Source organism: Excalfactoria chinensis, chromosome 1 (genome assembly GCF_039878825.1).
Source record: "Excalfactoria chinensis isolate bCotChi1 chromosome 1, bCotChi1.hap2, whole genome shotgun sequence".
Taxonomy (NCBI): domain Eukaryota; kingdom Metazoa; phylum Chordata; class Aves; order Galliformes; family Phasianidae; genus Excalfactoria; species Excalfactoria chinensis.
This window is the reverse complement of record NC_092825.1, coordinates 25,967,751-25,988,340: the sequence shown is the minus strand read 5'-3', so window position 1 is coordinate 25,988,340 and position 20,590 is coordinate 25,967,751. Positions and strand designations below refer to the sequence as shown.

General features: G+C 36.9%; 1 protein-coding gene across 5 annotated transcripts in view; it reads right to left on the bottom strand.

Moving 5' to 3' along the window:
- IMMP2L (inner mitochondrial membrane peptidase subunit 2) overlaps positions 1–20,590 on the bottom strand; it is a 431,112-nt gene that overhangs the window by 89,732 nt on the left and 320,790 nt on the right. The gene's annotated exons all lie outside the window — the stretch shown is intronic.

Genomic DNA, 20,590 nt, shown 5'->3' with positions numbered 1-20,590 from the left:
TAACCTGACCTCAGATTCAGAGCTTGGATTCCAGCAATGCTTATGTCTTGGGGTAGGGATGAGTTAAACAGGAAATGTATAGGTGAAGGCCAAGTGCCACTAAAAAATGACATTGATGATTCAAACCATTCTCCACATGCCTCAGTGTGCTCTGATATTACAAAAATGACATGCTATAGAGGAGTCCTAAAAGCAGAGGTTTGGAGTATGCAAAATGTCTGTGCTTAGTTCTTGAGTGGCTGTCATTTTCACAATTTCTGTCTGCATTCTACTATATTTCTATATTTTACTATTTTCTTTCAGGTAGGATCTGTTATTCTGTAAACATTCATTCAGGGAGCTAATTTAACAAGGACTCCGAATTACTATCATGATGAAACACTTACAGACAGGACTACAGGTAGCTTTTATCTTATATTGGGTAACTACATCTGTCTGCAGGCAGAATCAGTCTTTTGATCTAGCTTGTTGCCTCCAGCTGCTCACCACATTTCAGTGTCTGCCCCCATAGCAGACACTAGTGCGCTATAAAACTGAAACAAGTGAGCTGAAGAGAGGAAATCACGTTCACCAGGAACTTCAGTTGAACTGTGCAACAAAGCTGATCAGGGCTGTTAGAAGTTGAAATGGGAAAACTATTTTGGGGGGGGAGGTTATTTTTTGATCATGTTTCTGTTAGGATGATATGGGGACAAGCTAATTAATAGCCCGATGATCATTATCTGTTAAATGAATAAGGAATCCTCGAAGATTAATCAAATAAATTTCATAAATACAAAGAGTGGGTCTGTAATAAATCAATTACTCTAAAAAATAGATATTACAATGTAACTTTTTCTGTTTTTGTTATTTCCTCATGAGATATTAGACAGTCTAGACAAAAAAAAAAAATAAAAAAAATAAAAAAAATCGTTGTCTGATTCCATAATGCTTTCTCTCACTAATAATTTATTTTATTGTGTGCCATAATAGAACATATTTTAGTAGAAGTGTGTTTTACGATACTGATTCAGAAAAATTGGCCATTATTTCTGCTCTGTCTGACTAGACACTTTGAAAATTACTGAATTAATATCTTCTATCACTGATAAAGGCAAACAATAGCTAAAAAATATTTAATTTTCTCTTCCCTTCTTGAATATAGGACAGTAGATTGTGATAAACTTTTGTACCTTCACGGATTTCATGTACAAAATTGAATTTCTCTGAGAAAGGGGAAAGGGATTTGAAAGTTAATTCTGCTGACATGTTTACCTCATAAATGTCAAGAAAATAATATGGCAAATGTCAGTCAGTGACTCTTTTCCAGATCACACACAGTCTCACACTCCCAAACAACCTCCTCCTCTATTATCATCAGGAAATCATTAACAGGGAGAGGAAAATAAATAAATAAAGCTTTTTCAAGAAGTATTTGGATACAAAATTTGAAAAAAATCAGTTTGCAAAGATAGATCCTGTATTCACAGAGAGACTGCGAAAACAAGGGCTTAACACAGGTATACAATGTGTTCTTTAAGATCTAAATTAAAAATAAGCAGATGATAGGCTGCAGTGGTTACTTGTGGCTCATTTTATCATTTCTACAACACAGGAGAATAAATATTCTTTTCTACTTTTGAAGAAACCATTGCCAAGTCAAACATTTTGTTTTAATTATGCAAAAACCAACAACAAAAAACTCAAACTAGTTTCTTTCAGTGAATAAAGACAACTGTTAAACAAACAAACAAAAAAAAATCTCATGTTGAAAAAACAGATCATAGAATCATAGAAAAGTATAGGTTGGAAGGGACCTTTATGATTACCTAGTTCCAATCCCCTGCTATACGCAGGAACACCTCCCACTAGACCGGGTTGCTCAAAGCTTCAGCCAGTCTGGCCTTGAGAGCTTCCAGGAAGGCAGCATCTACAACATTGCTGGGCAACCTGTTCCAATGTCTCACCTCCCTCACAGAAAATTATTTCTTCCTAATACCTAATCTAAACCTACCTAGTTTAAAGCCATTTCCCCTTGTCCTGACACCACATGCCCTTCTAAAAAGTCCTTCTCAGCTTTCCTGTAAGCCCCCTTCAGGCTCCAGCTCCCTCAGCCTGTCTTCATAGGGGAGGTGCTGCAACACTCTGACAGTGGATGAAAAACATAACATGAGCCTGCAGTGCGCTCTTACATCTCGGAAAGCAAATGGTGTCCTGGGCTTCATCAGAAGAGGGACAGGGAGGTGATCATCCCTCTCTGCTCTGCCCTCATGAGGCCCCATATGGAGTACTGTGTCCAGCTATGGAGCCCCCAGCACAAGAAAGTCAGAGAGCTGCTGGAGATTGTCCAGAGGGCCACAAAGATAGTCAGAGGGCTGGAGCACCTCCTCTGAGAAGACAGGCTGAGGGAGCTAGGCTTGTTCAGCCTGGAAAGAGAAGGCTGCAGGGTGACCTAATTGCAGCCTTCCAGTACCTAAAGGGAGCCTACAAACAGAAGGGGAGTCAACTCTTTACAAGGTCGATAATGGCAGGAAAAGGGAAAATGGTTTCAAGTTGAGGTATGGAAGACTTAGGTTGGATATCAGAGGAAAATTCTTTCCCAAAAGAGTGGTGAGGTGCTGGAACAGGCTGTGGATACCCCTTGGCTGGAGATGTTCAAGGTGAGGTAGGATGGGGCCCTGGGCAGCCTGGCTTAGTATTAGATATGGAAGTTCATGGCCCTGAATGCAGAAGGGGGGTTGAACCTTGTTGAACCTTGAGGTCCCTTCCAACCAAAGCCATTCTGTGATTCTATATATCATCTTCATGGCCCTCCTGGACCGGCTCCAACAGCTCAATCTCCTTCTTGTGGACCACAGAACTGTATGCAGTACTTCAGGCGAGGGTCTCACAAGAGTAGAGTAGAGGGGCAGAATCACCTTCCTCAACCTGCTGGTCATGCTTCACTTGATGCAATCCAGGATATGGTCGGCCTTCTGAGCTGCAAGTGCACATTGCTGGCTCAAGTTGACTGTTAACCGACACCCCTAAATCCTTCTCCTCAGAGCTACTGTTCAATGAAGAAGTTTCAACTTAAAAGAAATAGAATTAAAATTGTTGATGCTAATGCATTAAGGGAAATAGGGAAAAGGAAGAAATGGAAAAGAAACAAAAGCAGCAGTTTTAATTATGTGCTTTAGTAGATAGGACTGCGTGGATAAATTCCTCTGTAAGCACAGCAGATAAATGTAAAACCTTCTGACATTTAATGTATGGAGTATATAAATCATCAGATTTTGATTACATAATTCATTCAAAATGTTAGTGAGTAATTGCATAGGGTAGTTGCCTAGCGACTTTGAGTCCACTGTAGCAATATTTCTGCAAAATGTGTCCTTTGGAAGGAAGGCTGAAATTTAGAAACAGAGTTTTATTTGAGCTTTTGCTGCATGAATTAGTAACAAACTACAGCAATAGGGTAATGTTACAGTAAACTGCATCATCCATTACTTAATATTGTTTTTAATTTTCAAGATAACTTCACTGTTGAATTGTTCTAAAACAGATAAATCACTCATGCAAGACAACCGGGCTACAGACTTCAGAAAGCCCTATTCAGTCAATGACAGTAGGTTTTTTTAAATATTTCTGCAAATAACACATTGACTTTCTCTATAAAGAAAAAAAAGTTAACAGTTTTCCCTCCTATGAAAATAGTCTAAATTGTTTCGTTATCAAAATTATACTGTTAGTTATTCACACTGCTTCTCTCTCACATGAATATTGTAGAAATTAAACACTTAAATCTCAGGCCTAAATTATGAGTAGATGTGTGTGTGTAATGTTAGCAATAGGGCTCTTTCTCACAATATGCCAACTACTATTCATTCGTTTCACTGGTAAAACATTTTAGACAAACATATTGGAAGGAAACTATTACCCATCTTTACACGTCCAAATTACTAACTAAAATTGTGAAACATCATTTCCATAAGGAAAGAGAAGCACCAATTCAATCCTGTCACCTAAGGGCAGCATTGCAGGCAATTGCTTCCATTTTTCAGATTCAGTATGCTGCATGTAAATAAAAATACAAATAACAATAGTTCTATGAAAAAAAAAAAAAAAAAAAAAAAAAAAAGATATGATACAAAGTGAAGCATGGCCTAGGAGTTCTTCTAGCATTCTTCAACAATAACCACAACAAAACTTACAACCTTCAAGCCAAGTATCAAATAAAAGCACAATTAGCTCACCAAGAATTTTTGTCAATTCATTGTGAGAGGCCTTTGCTAGAAAAGAAGTGCAGTAATTGTATACTTAGAAAGTAATGTAAAAAATCTCTTTTTCTTTCTTATTTAATAGAATCTTATGCCTCATTTCTGAATTTGCCTGTAATCTGGACCTCTTTGTTAGCTCTTACACATGAAGTATTTAATTCAATTTAGATTTCAGAATCAATTCTTAGGAGAATAATTGGCACAAGTGACAGTTAACTTGGTATTTTTTAATTTCATATACAGTTCATCCAGCACAAGTTATAATTACTGAACAATCTTTTAAATTTCAGAAAGTCTCTCCTAATAAAGAACACTCACATTCAGAAACCTAATATCAGAACTTTATTTCTTTCTCATTTTGAAAAACTGTTTTGAAAACAGTATAGGCAAAAATATTAAAATACCCAGATTTTCACACAAAATAGCCAAGTACCTGTTAGAATCTATGCAGAGGTGTATTCCATTTTTTGCATAAGTCTCATAAGTTGGCAATAACCACCTATGTGAGGATAGCTTAAATCATAGCTTTGACTACTCAGTGTAATAACAAAATCTAGCAGAGTTGTGGTTGTTTTGATCAGAATGTAATGGAATTACTCTTATCCTCTTCGTAACATTTACAGAAGTTCACCTGAAATTTAACTTTTTTTCTTACACTTCAGATATATTTGGAATCCAATGCAAAGTTGTTTTTTTTCTCCCTCCATGCTTTAATAGTTAACAGATGTACTTATATCTATCCTTGGCTGAGAAATAATTTCAATCTTGACAGTCAAAAATGAGCTCTATATGGTATTCTAACTGCCTGCCTGCTAGCAAAAACAAAAAGAATAAACAACCAAAAAAAAAAAAATCAAACAAAAAAGCAACACCTTGCTTTTTTAGGATATGGTACCAGTGCCAAGGCAGGAAACTTGGCTCAGCTCAGTTGGATAAGGAATGATTGCCTTCCATTTGATCTGACCTTGAGAAATCAGAAGGTCTTAGCAATCTCCATACATTTGAGTGCCATCAGGGAACAGACACTGTATATAGTTTCCTCTGTTTGCATGGGAGATAGTAAACACACACAAACTCTTTTGTTTAAAAATAAGAAGAAAAAAAAAAAAAAGAAAAAAAGAATATTTTAATATTTTAAAGTAACTATCTTCACCAACTTCACAGAATGAAATATTAATAGCACTCACTTTGAGGTGACATCCAGACACCAAGATATAAGCTGTATTGTAATGTTCCATGTAATGAAATTTTATATGTACCAATTATATTGGTATCAGCACAGATAATTTTCCACATGAATTAAAACTTTGTAGCATCTCAGATATCCTCGCTTCAATTCCAACACACGCATAGAGCCATCTGCATCTTTTTACTTCAGTCTTTCCCTTATAAGTACTATATGCCTTTGACCACAAGCTGTTACTTTATCAGTTGCCTCTAGAAGATAAGGTTATGTATGTGAACCAAATAAGTATTTTTGTCTCAAGATTGGGGTACCAGACTACACATGAGAGTATGTCAGTGGGTTAGGGAATATTCTTTGGTGGCCTGTAGCTATTAACTTTTGCCTCAGAGCTGAAATATGTTTCCCTTAAAAGCTGCAGATCAATCTATTATTGAAAGAGGTCAGAGTTGAAAATACATACCCAGCTTCTCTACAGAAGTGCTGGAGGAGACCCACATTTGGTATACACACTAGATCTGAATTGTTAAGAAGGGAGCCCCTCCAAAATAGGACTAAATGAAATGACAAAAAATGTCAGCATTTGAAGCAAGAGACTCCAGTCTGGGGAGATTAGGAGCAGCTATTAAGGAGGCAGAGTTATCGCTTACCCATACTTGGGCAATTTTTTGAGTACTTTTATGTACTTTTATACAAGTCTATCACTCACAATTAAGAGATGGAAACTACGTTATTTTGCTCAGAGCATTTTCTTAAATACATAGGTCTCTCCGAAAGTAATGCCTCCTATTTATTCCAATGGAAACTACAACAGATAGAAAGAGCAGAATCACACTGATAAGAGCAAATTCTCAGGTACAAAACACTATTTTTCAAAACTGTCATCCTCATTAGCTATGCATTTCTGCCATTGATGAACAAGAACCTTCATGCTGCAATCATAAAAATTGGCGATAGCACAGATGATGCACTGCTCCTGTATCCACTGCTGAAATGCACCACTCAGTGCCTCACTGTGCTCACATGCACTCTTTGATATCCACAAACGTTCAGCAAGTATCAGTGAAAGTCAATGGATGCCATTTTTTTCTACATGGAGGAATCCAACAATACACCTTTGCTTAATGTGCATTTCCAGATCAGATGCCATTTGTCATACTGTCCCTCTGCTGCCATCTTTTGCACAGCAATGAAATGTAATGAAATATTGGTGGGAAGGTTCAGGCCCTACTGGAATATCACCAACATCCATCTCTGACATTGTGGGCCAACATAATAAAATAGGAGATATTACTTTAGGTGCAGCCCTCATAGAAGAAAGACAATTACTTTCAGGATAAATTTAAACAAAAGAGTGTGGGTTTTTGTTGTTGAAAAAAAGAGCAACATTTCATCAGTTAGATCTGCTTCTTTTAAATGTCTAACTAGCTTTCTGATTCAAGAAAAAGCAAGCATAACATCTCATATGTACTACAGCCTTTCACTTGTGGATCTGTCAGATTCCAGCAGAAAACACTAGGCCATTTCAAGTTAAGATGATGAAAGTTATTCATTTTGGTTTTTTGATAGAAGCCCTATTAAACAAATGAGTGTATTTATCATTATCTATTCACATTTCTCTATTAAGTTATATTAAAAATTAACATGATTTTGTTAATAACATTAGGAGCTATTAACAATACAATATCAATATATTAGATGAGACTCATTTTTTAGATTTAGACACTACCATTAACTTCATAATTTTACCAAGGTAAAACCTTAACAGTTTTTCTAGATTAAGTCATCTAAGTAAAATTAGAAGCCCTACCATCACTGTCAATTTGGAAGTGTTATACCTGTAAGAACAAGATAAATTGAAGCAAAAAGAGATACTATCATAAAGTTTAATTCTTGCAAAACATTCCTCTTTTTATTTAACTGGAAAAACAGCTGTGTAAAATTTTAGCTTTAGGCAGGTCTGAAGGAACTGAAGACAGTTGTCATGGAATAAAAACATTTCCAGTACTGTAAACAAGATCAAGATTTCACCTGATTTATATTTAATAGTTTGAGCTTAGTGACCTAGTACAGCAATATATTTCCTTTTTCCTCCTTAGGTAATAGACAAGTAAATTTTCCTTTCAATTATACTGAAGAAAAGAAAGGATCCAACTTTCTTTGAGATTAAGAGATACGGAACTTAAAAGTCAACTCAACATTTAACCTCCAACCTGAAGAATCTGCCACCGTTAAATAAAGTTCTCAGTAGCATTCTTTCTGCTTTAACTCAGTCTTTTTTTTCTCTCTTTTCCTCAGTCAACTCCTCTTCCCCAGTTGTTCATCTGCCATTTTTTTTGCCACCAGTACTTTCAGGAAAAAAGTTAAAGCCAGCCCTTCAGTGTTTTTCAGCACTAACAAACGTGCTCTGCGCATTTACATATGATAGGAGAAGGAAAAAGATAGAGCAGGAATGTTTGAAAATTCTGTGTATCCTAGAGGGCAAATTCATGGCTTCTGACACCACAGAGAATCCTGTTGGCCTACCCCTCTTCTGAAGAAATGCTGAATGTAAATGCAGAGAAAAGCGTGCTTTTATTATTATTATTATCTTATTATTATTATTATTATTATTTTTCTTTTCAGAAAGAGCTGAAAGACACAGTCACAGCAGCACTGCCTCTTTCTCACTGCTTGAGGTTAGTGGGTGAAATCTTAAACCTCTTATATCCTGATTTCTGGATCCTCCATAGCTTAAGGCAGGTTGAATCCCAGAGATTAGGCAGAGATGAGAGGGTGAGGGGAAATGCCAAGCCCGACTTTTGAGTCCACGTTACTGTGCAACCAGGGAGAATAATGCAGTAAAAGAGAAGAGGATTTGTTTGTACTGAGTTGGGACTCCGGAAGCCTGATGTAGGTTACCAAACCAAGACACCCTTGTTACAACTTATCCCTGCATTAAGATACAGACAAATCCTGGATGATCACAGGTGCTTCATCTTCCCAGGAAGGGTAAGCTAGCACCTGGAAAAGAACCAGACCAGTCTTGTCTTTTCTTTATTTTTATTTTTTTTAATTTTTTGCTTTTATTTATTTATTTATTTATTTTCCCCTGTTCTCTTGCTGTATCTCTTTTAATTAAATTTCAGCCACCTCTTTCATTCCTTGACTCGTCTCTCCTGGAGGGAACAAAATGGCATGGAGCCATCATGAAAACATTGGAGGTGTCATGGTTTTGTGGTGTTGCTGTCAATATTCCACATCATAATATCAGTGCAGTATGGATCATTGGAAGGTTCATGCTCCAGTTCCGTAGAATGGTAGCATCCCGAGTACTCAGCTCTCGGAGGAGAACTACATATCCCAGAGGACGTCGCAGCCAGAGATAAATCAGGGGATGAGGACATATATAATCTCACTCCCAGGCTGGAGTTCTCTCTCTCTCGGACTCTTGGGAGTGGGAAGCATTCCAGCCGTGTTGCCTAGAGTTCACAGTAGGCCTCTCAGTTTTTGGGGACTCTCTCTCTGTTTTGTTTGATTTAGTAGCCTCAATCGTATTATATTATTGTGTTATCTTGTATTCAGATATTATATTTAGTAAAATAAGTTTTTCCTCCTTAGATTGCTGCCGCTGTTCTTTTTCCCATTCCCCTTTTTCCTTCCTTTCCGGGCCGGGGACCCTACGGGGCAGCTGCCCCCTGTCACAGGCACAGGTAAATCTAGGTAACCCGTGACAGGAGGCGTGATGATTGTGGCACTCCACAGAAATAAGATCGGAGGCTGGACTCCTCATGGACTTTACAGGACATTTGCCAGCTACCTGGCACTTTTGTCCATGTAGGTGCCTATAATTAAGTACCAAAGAGATGCTGGAGTAGCAGACCTCTTTCTGGGACAGAACTGGAAGAAGGAAAAGGAAGCCTGCTGTTAGCTGAGATTCAACTAAATAAAGTATTATTGAAGCATCCTGTATACAGTAATAGTCCAGGCAGCCTAACCAGTTCTGCTAAGAATGACAGGATACTTTGCTCAGTGGTACAAAAAGTGATGTTCAACATATTTTTTAATGTTGTCTTCTCTGCAAAGACTGAATAATTTATAACTGAGAAAAAGTAAGATCTGTGACTGTGTAGAGCTTAAGAAAGAGATTCTGCAAGAGTTATTCATGTCAGAATGGCATTTGCAACTGCTAAAAGAAGTTTTAGCACATCGCATAAAACAATACTAATTTTTTTTCCTGCTTCATCTTTGTATGAAGCTCAACTGGTGAACAGCTGTCTCAGTCAAAATCAGGCTTTTGTAGACCTGAGACTAATGAAAGAATATAGCAGTATCTCTTCCTAGTTCCAAATGTACAAAATAATTTCCCACCCACACACCTCTCATACAGAAGCTAATTGTTATACTTTCTTTATTGCTTAGCATTAACTGAAGGTGTTAAAATATCCTAATCTGCCTTAGGCAGCATACAGAAAATATGGAAACAATTTAATAAGTGCTTTGAAGGTCTATTTTTTTATTTATGAAAGCTAGAATGTTGGTATTCTCTGTACAAATGAAGCCTGGAACTTTACATTTCCTTTTTTAAAAGGTTTGTTAGGAAAAGAAAATGTATGTAAATTTGCCCTTTATTGCTTTTCCTTTAAAACTGCATTTTCACTTTTAAACTATCAAACAGAAAACTCAGAATCTGACAAATAAGCAAAAATAAATTAGTTAACTCCACATTATTAAATAAATGTATTTTTTAATTATACAACTTATGAGTTTTAAAACTCAAATACATCAAATTTTATCTCAAATACACAAGAAAACTTACTGAATAGTAAAAAAGGATGTGCTAGAAAACAGACTGATTCTTTGTGCAGAGAAAAATCAGGGAATAAATGTGATCTCAAGGAAATGGTTACTCACAGTCAGAACTGTCTTTATAAATATGTGACACAGACTGGGAACTGTAACAGAGCACGAAGAATAGTATAAATTGCAAACTCCATTCATTACATGCTTTTCAAAAATTTAAAGATTTATTGAAAAATAGATAAATAAAAGAAGCAACTGGTTGAGTTTCAGATTTGTATTTTGGTCCTTCCTAACCTTTGCCTCTGGTAACAACAGCTGGTGTCGTAAAAGTTTTATTTACCTTTAGTTAGGCCTTGTCTTAGCTTTCTCAGAAGCTTCCTCCTAATACCCAAAGAACCAGCAGGCTTCATATGGCTTCTACTATGAGATAGGCACATGCAGAGTGAGAGACATTAGACTGCAGAAAATAGCTACTTTTAATCTAGTGATGCTATTTCAGATTCATCTTTGAAATCACTGTTTTCCAAAATTTCATTCTTTAAGGTTTGCTTATCTCTTACATACATACAATGAATTTCAACCTTGGTTAATATATCAACATTATTTCAAACCATATTTAGCAGAAGGATAAAGTAGCCTGTAATACAATTCACAATTTCTAGTAAATATTTTTAAAATAAATTTCAAAGTGTTATCTTTTTTTCCGTGTATAATACTATATGAATCACTACTTGAGCCATGTCTTGAACCATGGTGAAAGTAGTACAAATAAATATGCAAATGAAAACTGAAATATAATATATAAAGCAGTTGTGATGTAGATTTATCTGAAAAAGCTTTTAAATAATTAAACAACAACAACAACAAAAACCTTTAAGAGACATGTCCCAGGGAACTGGTCTTGTTTAGCTTGGAGAAGTGAAGGCTCCAGGGAGACCTCATTGTGGCCTTCCAGTACTTGAAGGGAATGTATAAACAGGAGGGGAACGGCTGATTATGAGGGTGGATAGTGATAGGACAAAGGGGAATGGTTTTAAACTGAGACAGGGAATGTTTAGGTTAAATATTAGGAGAAAGTTTTTCACACAGAGGGTGGTGATGCACTGCAACAGGTTGCCCAAGGAGGTTGTGAATGCCCCATTCCTGGAGGCATTCAAGGCCAGGCTGGATGTGGCTCTGGGCAGCCTGGTCTGGTGGTTGGTGACCCTGCACACAGCAGGGGGTTGAAAATAGATGATCCATGTGGTTCATTTCAACCCATTCCATTCCATTCTATTCCATTCCAATCTGTGATTCTGGAACCTTTATCATGGAGCACTTTTCAAAAATAGCATTTAAGCTTTTCTAAGTATTGCAGTAATTTTTCGAGGATTAGTGCTATAAAATCACATGATTGTAGAGAGCTTTAGCTTTTATTGGGAGAATTAGAGACATCTCTTATAAAATATTAACAGTGTTTAATATCTTCTCCTTTAAAGCTACATTAACGGAATTTAAAACAACATATCCTGTAGTGCATGTTAAGAGAATATTGAAGTAACCAGAAGTGGGCCACTGTCTATACATAATAATAATAATAATTAAAAAAAAAAAAGTGCTTATCATGTACTATTGTAGCTAAATGAAATATTACAAAGCAATGCAGTTAATTCACGTTTGGTGGCTACACCTATCCTGTCATCAGTTCAATATACTGCCTGACATGGATTCGTAAGTCCCTGCTGACACCTGATGGTGCCTCAGATTCTCGAGGAACATGCCAACTGAGAGAATGGTTGACTAACATTGCTTGCCTGGATGTCTCACTTGTCCTTGGGTAGAGAGTCTCCAAATCTCCCACGTACTCTCTACTGCTACATATCAATAAGAAAAAGTCTGATAATAACAGTGATCTCAATCCCAGCATGTCTACCTTGCTCACAGTGCATGCAGGTGTGCACCTGTACATCTAAGGAGCAGTGAGACATATTGCTTTCTCTCCCTACTGTCCCCAAACCACACTGCAATGTCAGCTGATTTTGACCTAGAATAAAAACCTACAATCTTTCAGAAATGGATGTCTCAAAGGACTCATGTAGTCAAGAATTATCCAAATTGAATTCAAATTCTGTCTATTTGATACACTTAGTTCAAAATTTCCAGCAAGGCAAATTGGATAAAAGTTGTGCTTGAAATGAATGTTCACCAATTTATGTGCATCTGATACACGCACTGTTTCAAAGAGATCCTTAAATATTTTCCAGTAAGATACACATAAATTACTAAATAAAAGGAATGAAATAATATCAGTAATAATAAGTATTTTCTATTTTTTAAAAAAAGGTATCTCTAAAAAGAAATTTTATAGCTAAAGTAACAGGTGCTTAATTCCATCATTTCTTTACAATTCTAATTAAACTCATTAATTAAATGATGTTGGTGTCTTCACGCCTGACATTACTATAAAGAAAAAATGTAGAGATCGTAGCGCACAACAGCTGGTTTTAATTTCTAGCCAACTGTGTAAACATTAATGCAAGATTCAGATACTTCCTCCTCTTTTTAATCTTAACTGAAACAGGAGAATGGTAGAAAGAAAACTATATGTTTTTTTACATTTCAAAATATTATGACTTGAGTACAGGTGCGTGCCTGAAAATGTGAATGTATACATATTTATCCAGAGGGCTAACAGCCAAAAAGAGTTACCTTCGTTCAGGATAATTTTTCTATTCATAGAATCATTAGGGTTGGGAATGACCTCCATGATCATCTACTCCAACTGCTCACCTACTACCAACACTGCCCACTAAACCATGGCCCTAATACTATATGTATTAAAACTCCAGGAATAGTGTTCCTCCAGGAAAAGTGAATCCAACACCTCCCTGGGCAGCCTGTTCTTATGCCTAACCATTCTTTGGGAGGAGAAATTTTTCCTAACATTCAACCTGAGATACTTCCTTCAACTGAAAAAAATTCTTTTCTTCTCCTACAATCCTTTAAATCACTTGCTAAATAAATAATCTGTGGCTAGTGACATTTTTTCCCCCCTTACAACAATTGTATGATCAATTTATTACTTTAAGGTTAAAAAACAAGGAAATCAATGATAATTTGAAAAAAAGATAATTTTTGTTGTTTTTTTTTGTTGTTGTTTTAAGACAACATTTTCTACGAGTTTTCTGCAAAGGGTTATCACTGTTAAACTAAGTTATAATAAGAAGTAAACATGAAGGACTCTACTCTTTTCCTGATACCAGACCAACACTGATACACAGATGTTAGTATTCCTTAGTGCTGTAAGTGTAAGAACATTACAGCATCTCCAAAAAGCACACTCATCTTTAATCTCTTTTCAAGAGCATGAGAGATGTATTATGTCTGGATCTGAGCAGCAGTCCACACAGCCCTATATTCTGTCTCCAAATAACTGCAAAAGTAATTCCAAGACAGCCAGGAAAAGGATATTAGCCTGGCCACTTCCTATGAGCTGCTCTCCCAGCACTGATATTTACTGTATAAGAGATGTTTGATCATACATTGTTGTCTACTTCTTAAAGTAACCCTTTATTGATCTGTCATCCATTAATTTGTCTAACCCCTTTTTGAACCTGCTAATACTCAGGCTGCACAACCTCCCTGGAGTACAAATTCCAGAAGTTCAATATCTAAGTATTCTCTCATCTGCTATAAACCAATCTATCAGTCTTGTGAAGTGCCCCCAGCTTCTGTGTTGTGGGATTTGCTAAACAATTCATCTTACTTCACTTTTACTTTTATAATCCTTAAGTACTTCTCCTCTCAGTCTTTGCAAACTGAGGATTCAGTGGTCCATGTCAGGCAACTGCTTCTCAACTTCAGTCACTTTTCTCTTTAACCTCTCTCTATGTCTGTTTTCAAAATCACATCTCAAGAAGCAAGAATTAGCAATATCCTTCGGTGGTGTTACATTCTTCATATTTTTTGTTAGTTGTTCTGCTATAGTGTAAGCCTAATAAACAAAAATGCTTATCTTAGGGATAGTCTAATACCTTTCAGAGCAGCCTACTATTTGCCACAAGTACACTTTTATATATTTTTTTCTGAAAGAGCTCGATTGCATGCAGTGCCGTACCGCACAATACTAAAGTGCTTCATGGAGACTAAAAGCATTTAGAAAGCTGATCTTTGCACTTAGGAATAGACATTAATAATAGTTTCCTTTTTTTTTTCCCTCACAACACTGGAATTATATATTGCTCTGTTAACAAGAAAGCCCTGCAAGACAGTAAAAATTTCAGACCCCAAATCCTTAAAGAAATAATCTGAACCACTTATGAAGGGGAAGGACGTTGTCCCCATTAAAGCTTCCACTGCATTCCACAACCTCACAGCACTGAGTCAACTGATCTCTCATTAAACCATCATTTTCCCCCATTCTTCTCCACAAGTATGTTTTTCCATTTAAAGTTACTATGACAAGAAAATTTTCGTTCAATATTAATTCCTGAAAAAGCCTTCAGAATTACTCTTTGATGATTTTTCACATCAATAGAGAAACTAATCCTGTGTCTGGACAGAGTAGCAACTTGCTTGTCACTGACTTGTATGTTAGGAGGAACTCAAGTACACTGAACACTTTATTGGACTGTATCATTAAGAGCTCTCCTTTGAGCTGTAAAGTGCTATAAAAAATATTTCTGACTTTGCTCTTCATAATCTCACAATACGCAAGTAGGACAAAAACAGAGGTTGTTTTTTATCACCAACAGGGAGTCTCAGCTTGGGTACACATCTAGAGAGAAAAGTACTATCAGCACCATTAGCTGGTTCTGGAGAAGTGAAAGTACAATGACAAGTAACCAAAGAAAAAAGTTTCTAACTACAGAAACCTGAGACAAGAACAAATATCCAAATTTGTATGTACTTATACACCACAGAAATACAGAAAGCAATAATTTAAACTGTTTCTAATTGTGATGGTCAGAAAAAAGGGAAAAAAAAAATGTGTGTGGGGGAATAATTTAGGAACAAAACATAACAAAGTACATGTTCCCAAACATATCTTGAAATGATGTATTTATACATCATAGGGAACACAAATATTTATACAGGGGAACTGTACCCCTTTGAAATTGTATTCCTTCCTGTCAATGGAAGGGGATGAGTCAGTTCTTCTCCTTTTGTCATCTTTTTCTATAGTGCCTGTATCATATGAAAAGGCTCTGGCATAACCTTTGTTTGTCCCATGCACCTATAACTATACTTTCACCAAAAAGAACAAACATATCAGCAAATCACATAGATTCTGCATCTGTTTAATTAAACATTGGATGTTGCTCTTCTTGCCCATGCAGAGATGCATCATGGCCACAAGGAACACATCTGCAGTAAGAATAAATTACTGGCTTAAACCCTCTGGTTTAAACCCTCTTGGAGAAACCAAGAGCCTGCATCTGGGAGGCAGGGCCCCTCCCCCACCTGCCATTTAAAAACCAACAGAGGAGAAGGGGAACCAAAGGAGTCAATCTTCTCTGCCCTTCTTTCAAATGAGCTGCTCTGGTACAATTTCCCATCAGTTGAAATCTGTCACTTCCCTCAAGCATTACAACTTGAATTAATTCCTCATGCCTAGCTATGCACAGAAGTGGCACTACATAATCCTCTGTGGGCTGTTCTCACTGTCAGGCATCTTTAGAAGAGAAACTGAAATTATCTGACAAACTTGTGACAGCTCAAAAACTTGTAAATATTTGCTTCAAAGCAAAGAGATGCCCATATTAATAATTTCTTCAGAGGACAGATGTTGAGCTCAATTCTACAGTATAGGTCTTTGATAGAGAGCAAATAAATAGGAAAGTAAAACAGTGGCAGTCAGGTGATGGACGATTTTTCTTCACATGCAGTGGATTAGTTTGGGCCTTTAGGAGATGGACACTCAGACTTGGCTAACTCCTATGGTGAAAAACAGCATGTGCTCCTGCAGGGCAAACCCAACTTATTCCTCAGCTTGTGGCCTGATGAGCTGCAACCAGCACCTGTCGTGGGAACTCGGTACAGCTGCCAGCTCTGAGATAAGCCTCAGAGCTACAAAGTTATCTGCCACATTACTGTTGAAATACTACAGAGAAAGTGCATTATGAACATCAGTATCTAATTGGAGCTCCTGAAGAGGAGGAAGGAAGCAGGTTTTCTGTCCAAGCCTTCTACTTTGTATGTTCAACTGGACTACACAGTTACATCAAAAAGAGTGTAAAAAAAGATACTGGGAAGCCTGGAAATAAAACAGAGGAGTTCCACAGCAGCCAAAATGGTCACTTCTATTTTAGATGTTTGCTGCTTTTAAGGAATGGTCAGAATATGTTTGTTTCTTTGTTTGTTTCTTTGTTTCTTTGTTTCTTTTAATTCCCTGTAAGCCTTTATATCTTCCTTGTTTCCTCAAGGGGAAAGCTAATAAATGCTAGACCTGTTCCATAATGTTTTTTAGATTTCTCAGCAACCTGAAGGAATACTTCTAGAGACAGCATGCCCCTCATAAGGGTTCAGTAGAATCAGTCCAATAAATTCCTAGTGCCCATTGAGACAGAACAAACAACAAAAACTCAAGTGCTGTTGTGCTGTGATACAGTCCTTCTATGGAGCTATAAGCTTAAGCTCCATGGCATCTCTTTACTTTTCATAGGATATCATTTACTCACTACAGCCAGCAAAAGATTCCCCCCGTGTTTCACAGCTGCAGCTGTTCTGTACATGAGGTTGCAAAGATTTGCTTTGCGAAAAGCACATTAAAGCATGTTCTTTATCTGCACGTTTCTCCATCAACACAGCTCTCTGCTACTGTGCATACCTACTTCTCCAAAATGACAGCCTTGCAGATAAGAAATACATTGGCTTCAACAGGACATCGGTAGAGTCAGATACAGCTAAATGGCAGGCTATAAGCCACTGCAATGGTAAAAACATTAGATTTTTCATGCAGAAGATAATAGGAAGATGAAATATTTTATTGTATTTTTCAGGCAGGAAGGCACAACTCCTTCTTTCCTTAATATCTATGTAGTCAGAGAATATTAGGAAACAATACATGCTCAGTGCATACATGTCAGACTGCCATTCTGCTGCCATCTTTCACATGGCAACAAATGCAATGGAATACTGATGGGAAGGTTCAACTTCTACTGCCATATCACCAGCATCTACCTCTGATGTAGTGGGTAGACATAACGAAGTAGAAGGAGCAGCCCTTGCAGTTCCCATAGCAACAATAACTGTGACACATTGAAAATTTCTGAAAAGATGTTTTTAATAGCATATAATGTAAGAAAACTATTTAGTATATAACATACAAGAAGGAGCTATGAGATCTATAACTTTGAGTTTCTTTCTTCTTTTAAATCCTAATTTTTTGAATCATTTTTATTCAGATTGAGTAAACAATACCTTCTTTACATTCTATATGCCAGGTCCCATGATCATCGGTGCCCATAAAGTAACACAATGTCTGAAAAGATGTTTAATCACCATCAGCTTTCAGTGGCCGAAGACTTTGACAGCAGCAGATCTCATGTTCATGACTTGTTTGAGAGTAAGGTACCTAAAAATACCTTCTAACTATTCAGCTCTGCCCAGATGGTAGACCCAATTTAAATCACAGAATCGTAGAATGGTTTGAGTCAAAAGGGACTTTAAAGACCACCTAGTTCATATCCCCCCTCCTTGGGCAGGGACACCATCCACTAGATCAGGTTGCTCAAAGTCCCATTCACCCTGGTCTAGAACTCTTTGAGAGGTGAGGAAATTTGTAAAATCTGGAGGAATGCGAACCTGCAGTTCATAAAGAGAAGATGACCTGTTCTGTGCAATTCAGCTTTGCAAGGAAATTATATTATTGTACAAGATTTAAGCCCTTTGCAGTAAAGACACTGAATTCATATTTACACACCCATTTGAATGAAAGGGCAGTGCTGAAAATAAATATGCTATCTAGTTGAACAGGTGAATTACCTGTTTATACTCTTGGCATTTCTTCAGCTTTTTCTTTTTTTTTATCTTTTACTGTCATGTCTCCCCTATGATCCTTTTATTAATAACATGCACCAAAAAGGAGTAAAATAGGAAGTAAAATAGGAAGAGTAAAAGGAGCTGACATAAGAGACCATGAAATATGAAAATAAGACTGAGGTTTTCTCACTGAAGACATACTAGTATATTAAAAACTGGTCCAGACAAATATTTGTCTGATGTCTTCTTAGTGTAGTACTGTCTGTGCAGAAACAAACAAACAAACAAAAAACAGAAGAGAGAATGAGAAATTCTAATTTAGCTCTACCACTCTTGCTTCTAGCAAGTTTGTAGGTCACACTGTACCCTAAAGAAACCTTTTATAGGTTTCCAAAAACTATGAAGGAAACATTGGCCTTTAACTAAAAATTTCCCAATTAATTCAGTATTCTTCAACCTAAGATGTATTCAGAAAAGATGGCAGTAATTAATGAAGCTTATTACATAGGAACACAACTATTGGGACTTCTATCAGTAGCTACAGTATGAAAAAGCATAGTTCTTTCCAAGATAGCTTGTTCATTTGCTTGTAAGGTACGAATTCCAATATGACAGCTGCTCTAAAAGAATTGCCTCCTATTTTATTATGTTGGTTCATGTTATCAGAAACAGGTGTTGGTAGTATGGCAGTAGAGGCTGAGTCTTCCCAACAATATTCCATTACATTCTGTTGCCATGAGACAGATGGCAGCAGAGGGGCAGTCTGACATGGAAGTGCATATGAAGCAAAGGTGTGTCACTATATTTTTCCATGTGGAAAAATTGGCACCCATTGACAATCACTGACACTGAACATCTGTGGAGACCAAAAAGTGTATATGAGCACAGTGAGGTGCTGGATGATGCATTTCAGTTCTTCTGCTGGTGCAGGTTTTTATGTGCACAGCATGCAGCTCTTGTTCATTGCTGGAGAAAATATGTAGCTAGTGGTAGTGACTATGTTGATAAAGACTGTTCTGTTGCTGAGAATATTTGCTATCAAATAGGGTTATTGAGCTCTTTGAATCTACAGTCTATTCCATGGGAATACATAGGAGGCATTATTTTTGGAGTAACTTACATATTAAACTTTCTAATTTTGTACATATATTATCAGATATATTGTTGCCTTTATGTAATATTTTGTAATACATTTTCTCATTCCCTAACAATTCCCTATAGACTCCTACCTCACTAAAGGTACATTGTTCTCCCAGGGTGAACTGCCTTTTTTGAAGTCAACAGGAGTTTTACCAGCAGATTCAGCAAAGGTCCCAGATCTCTACACCAAATATAGCTGCTTAGAATATACCCTCTAGATCTGATTCTTATCTCATTTACATTGAACAGAAAAGGAGAGAGAGACAGAGAGACTGACAGAGAGATCATGAGTTCAAGAAAGCGAGGCAAAGCTAGAGAAAGTGAGAGAAAGCACTAAAACAAGCAGATCTTCTTTCCATTTCATGTTTATATACAAATATATTCTCTGGCAATTTTCCTATCATAGAGCTTAACAATATAAATCAAAATGTAATATAATCAGGATAGTTTTGTGTCTCAGGAACTAATTGACCTGGTTTTTGTAAATGACCCACAGTCTGTCCTTTTTCAAGACAGACATTTATTAAAGCTCCAAATATAAGTTCAGATGTGATTTGATAGCTTGGCCTATCTAGAGGAAGTAGTGTCCAAAGAGAGAACATTAATGGCAAACATTTTGACATCAAAATTTATGGGCCTGTCTGCTTCACTTTGCCATTTACAGACTCAGACATGGAATTTCTCTGCCTCAGCTGAGGAGTTTAAAGGACTTAATCACCTTCCAATTATCCATGAGTGCTGCACAAATGGAGATGCACTCAAGCTTCATGCAGGCCTGTTGAGGTCTGATAGGGATACTGCAGCTAGTCCTCTGTGTATGTATGTCTGCATACACTTGTTCTTATATATGTACACCTGTATAATGTACAAGAATTATGTATACCCCAGCTATATTAGGCCCAAATAAACCCAACAGACATCAAGTAAAGAAAGAGGTCTCAGCAAAATTAAAAACAATAACAAAACACAGTGAGGTTTTCTTTTAGCCTGAGTGAATGAGAGAATTTGATCTAAAAACTTCTGTGACTCTCAGAAAGGATAACTATGCACACTTCATGAAAAACTGCTTATTTTTAGGAGTGTGGCATGCAGGCTCTTGTTCATCACTGGCAAAAATGCACCTCTAATGACAGTGACAATGGTGAAAAATGCTATTCGGTAGCTGAGAATTTGCTCTATCAAATAGCATTACTGTACTGTTTGTAAATATTCTAGTTTCCATGGAAATAAGTCAGAGGCATTACTTTCAGAGCAATCTCTATATAATGGTTCAGTACCTAGTAAA